Here is a 5,063-nt window from a genome sequence, read left to right on the forward strand (position 1 = left end):
AATGCTATTCTTAACCAGAAGCAAAATTATTCTTTAAGTAATAGGGTTAATTATAAAATCATTATTGTCTAAATTATCTCATCATGCAGAGGGAACTAGAATTTGACTCATACTGACATAAGCAGGCCAGGTCTGAGAACCCAGAAGGGATCCTGCAAGACCAGAAAGAGGGCCCTTGGCTTCAAGAAGTATAAAAATCAAACATGAGCCAGGAGGAAATGAAAGCAGAGTTTATTGAATAGCATAAGTGATAGAGTATAGTAGATGGAGTGTCAGGGTGACTAGGAAAGGAAAGGAAAGGAAAGTGAATCTCTGTGTCACTGGGGTTAGGGGTTTATATTGGAAAGAGGTCCAGGGTATATATTCCTTCAGGAATCCAGGGTAGGGTCTCATTCAAGGTGCATCACAGGTGAACAATAGGTGTTAATTCATAAATCATCAAAGGTAAAGTGTATCAATACCAGCGTCAGCCAAGGTTTTAATGTCTTAGAATATGTTGGGGATCCAATTCTTCTTGGATGTCATCAGGTGTTTGGGAACATAGGACAAAATTCAGAGACTGATTAACTCTCTTGCTTCCACCTTGGAGTGGGAATATAGCTTCTTTGGTTTATTCAGATGCAAGGTGAAATACAGAACATGAGCAAATGGGGCCCAGCAGAAAAACAGCTGAGATAGAGTCTTCCTAAAAATGGAGTCTTTTCAATTTCCCTATCTCAATTTTGAATTCAAAAGATTTTATCTTAACCATAAATTATTCAGAAGTGCTCTTTTTAAAGCAGTCTTTCCATACATAACCCATCTCTTTCAAAATTTCTCAGTTTAGAACTAACATTCATCACCATCAAAACCTGCTCTATATCTTTCCTTCTTTTAGTCAGCCTATGTTTTCAGAATGAGAACACTTGCTTTCCCATGGAGCCAGCAGTCCATGCAAACCATTCAAATACTCCCTCCACAGAGTCTTTAATCTATCAGCCCCTTTCCACAAATCCTCAATCTGGGATCAGTCACATATTCCCCTTTGTTCTTTCACTTGGAATTTCAAGTGAATTAGAAAAACACAACAACATGCAAATTGAAGCAACTGCAAACTGACAATTCTGGGTCTGTACTTAGGTAATAAAGTCTTCAGTATTCTGCCAGTTTTTTAGTTTTATATTTTCTATATAATGCTGAAGGTTCTAGATAGTGAAGTAAGTCAGGGGAGAAAGCTACAGATATTGAAAAGGAAGAAATAAAATTTCACTTTGCAAAATAACATGACTGACTTTGTACAAAATTCAGAAGAATACATATAGTAAGTTTCAAATTAATATGACTATAAGATAGTGGATAAAAATAAACAAATATGCATTGTATTAGTCTATTTCAAGAAGAGAAAGTTGAAAATTAAATATTAAAAATATTAGTTAAAATTTCAAATATAGGGGCACCTGGGTGCCTCAGTTAAGTGTCTACCTTTGGCTTAGGTCATGATCCCAGGGTCCTGGGATCTAGCCCTGCATCCAGCTCCTTGCTCAGCAGGGAGCCTGCTTCCCCCTTCTCCTCTGCTGTTCCCCCTGCTTGTTCTCTCTCAAATAATAAAATCTTTAAAAATAATTAAATAAATAATAATAATAAAATTTCAAATATAAAATATCTAGGAATAAATCAAATGAAAGTAACATACCATCTATTTGGACAAACTATGAAATACTATTTAGAGAAATTTAAAAGTAAATTAGTGAGGAGGAATGTTATGGTCAGGTTTGGAAGTCTCATTTTTAAAAGATGTCAACTTCACTGAAATTAATATATAGTTCAAATTATAATAGATTTTTAAAATCTTATCAAGATTATTTATAAAAATTGAGGACAAAAAGATTCCCTTGAGGAAGAACAACGTGGCAAGACTTGTTCTACAGATAAAATTCCTCCATGTAAAGTTACAGTATTTAGCAGAATGTGGTTGGTTGTGGTTACAAAGACAGACAGTTAAGCTAATGGAATCAAATTCAGATACTTAAAAGAGACTATATGGACATCTAATTTTACACAATGGGAACATTGCTGAGAAGGGAAAAATTACAAACATTTTAGTAAAAGTAATGAAACAATTGAGTGTCCTTATCTGAAAAAAAGGAAATTTGAACCCCAACTCACATGACTTAAAAATAATTTCCTTGTGGACATAAGACAAAATACAAAAATCAAAACACTAAAGGATCTAAAAGTTAATATGGATTAATATATTTATGACTCCAAGATATATCAATATTTTAAACAAAAAAGTTACTAATAATAAAATTCATCAAAATTAATACCTAGTCATAAAATTTGATCATAAAAAGTGAGTTAAAGTCAGAAAATATATTTGAAATATATTAAAGTCTTATAACCAAAAATATAAAGAACTACAAATCAATAAGAAAAATATAAGGAAATCCTCCCCAAATGCAAGAGATTTAAATAAAGAAGAAATTTGAATGTGTAATCAACAATTGAAAAGCAGTTCAATTTCTTTAGTCATCAAGGAAAAGCAACTTAAAGGTCCAATGAATTGTACCCAAAAAAAGGGATAAAATTAAATTCCAGGTGTTAGTGTGAATATAGAGAAATTCATACCATTACTTTGAGGGAATGTAAATTTATAAAACTGCTTTGGAAAGCAGTTTGATATTATCTAGCAATTTAAAGTCATGCAAAACTCAGCAATTCTTCTCCTAGGTATATATACATCAAGAATGTATTCATATGTGAACTCAGAGACATGTGCAAGAATATTCATAGCAACATTGATCATAAAAGCCCTAACCTGGAAAGTACCCAAATGCCCATTAGAAGGAAAACTGGTATTTAAATTTCAGTATATTCATATCCTGAAAATACTTTAGAAATACAGATATACCAGTAATATGGATTAATCTCTTAAGTATAATATTAAGCAAAGGAAGCCAGACCTAAATTAATACATAATGTGCAATTCCATCCACATAATGCTCAAAAAGAGACAAAATCAAACTATTTCATTTAGGTATGTACCTTAGGTAGTAACACTACAAGGAAAGTGAAGGAGTCATTACCTTTAAATTGAAGATACTGGTTGCCTTTAGAAAAAAGGAGCAGTTTGTGTTTGAGATGGAATTTTCAGGCTACTCATAACATTTTATTTCTTGACCTTGAGAGTGGGTTATAGGGATATTCAACATATAACAATTTTTATTTCTTGACCTTAAATGTGGTTATAGGAATGCTTAATATATAAAAAGTTCTTAGTTGTACATTTAGATTTTATGCATATTTCTGCATATGTTTTTAATTAAGTTTTAAAAGGGTTTAAGAATACTGTCAACATCTCATTTCCTTTATACTGTATTTTCATCTTTTCCTTCATCAACCTCTGTCCATTAATTTTATGTAAAACTATGAGAAAAGTTAATTAAAGGAACAGGAAAAAGAATGAAATCTATTAAAGAGATGCTGTGGAAACTCCATATGGGAAGGGAAATGTCATGACAAATACTCACTGCTGCTTCAGTTGAGGGAGGTCATGTTTAACTAGCCTTCTGGAATTATTTGAAAATATTACATCCATAATAGATGATAGAAAGTCAATGATGTAGTACCCTTGTATTTTTCTCCAGGCAAATAACCATGTTACACATGAGAAATTAATGACTATGGTAACAAGTTAAGTAAGTTAGAAATAGTGCTGGATAAAAAACTGACAGGAGCATCCTTTTTACTCACAGTCTAAAGCCACGAAACCCTTCTTCCTCCAATGTCTTTTTCTGGAATAACCTAATAATAAGAGTCCAGCCATCCGGTTGGAACTTCTGAGACTTTGAGGACTGAAGAAATGAATCAAGGAAGCCAAGATTCACTTAAACTTTTACCCCCAGGGCGGCCCCATTCAAGACACATGCTGATCTCTCTCAACCCGTCTGTTTCACATATGTGCGTGCACACGCATGCACATGCACACACACTTTTCTCTCCTTATCTTCTTCACTCATTCCTTTCTTTTCTATTCATATATTTTTCCATCTCCCTGTCTAGACCAATGGGATGGGGGGAGAACATTCCACCAGAAAGAAGTACTATTTGACAGTTATTTAGCAATTTTGCTTCTATAGTTTCAAGATACTGTAAGGATAATGGACATACATTTAGCCTCTTTCTGAAATTTAGAGAGGCATAAATTGGATGAGAAGATAAAAATTTCAGTAAATTTTTCATTGTTTTGTGTTATAATAATCATTCTCTTAGAGAAGGAATATAAGGGAGATATGGGAGACTCCATTGAACATTGCTTTAATAAAGAACAGGAAAAAAATGATTTAGCAATTATCTAAGCCACTTAGACAAGCACATTTTAAAGACACTGTGTTAGGGGGCGGAGCAAGATGGCAGAGGAGTGGGAGATCTGGATTTCATCTGGTCTCAAGAATTCAGCTGAATAGGGATCAAAGCATTCTGAACACCTATGAACTCAACAGGAGATCGAAGAAGAGAGTAGCAACAACTCTCTGAACAGAGAAGCGACCACTTACTGGAAGGCAGGACGTGCGGAGAAGTGAATCCAAGGCGATATTCGGGAGGATAGCGGCGGGGGAGGGGACCTCTGTTGGCTGCTTCTGGCAAGTGATAGAGCCGCGGAGCACAAATTCGGACCTTTTAGAAGTTGGCTCCGCTGAGGGACGTCACTCCAGTGGCTAAGCAGGGGGTGGAACCCTCAAGGGACAGTGTGGTCTCAGGACTCTCGGAGTCACAGAAAAACCGGGGGTGCCTGAGTGCAGCAGAGCTCCCAGGTATTGGAGCGGGGAAGCCGGCTGCAGAGATGGATCCAAGGTGCGGGCTCTCAGCTCGGGGTTGCCATAAACTGTGATCCGCGGCCCAGTCGGGCCACTGCTCCTCCAGCAGGGACCCAACAAGCGGCAGGGCGGGGAGACTCCCCTTCCTCCCCAAGGAGTGGCGCGGGAGTAAACCGCTAAGATCTGCTGGGTTTGGAGACTCCACATGGGGTCGGGTGCCAGAGATAGAAATGCTTGGTCACAGGGTGGGTGAGCACGGAGTGCAGC

Source organism: Eumetopias jubatus, unplaced genomic scaffold, assembly GCF_037043125.1.
Source record: "Eumetopias jubatus isolate StellerSeaLion01/CBP00866 unplaced genomic scaffold, mEumJub1_p1.0 scaffold_17, whole genome shotgun sequence".
In the NCBI taxonomy this organism is placed as follows: Eukaryota; Metazoa; Chordata; class Mammalia; order Carnivora; family Otariidae; genus Eumetopias; species Eumetopias jubatus.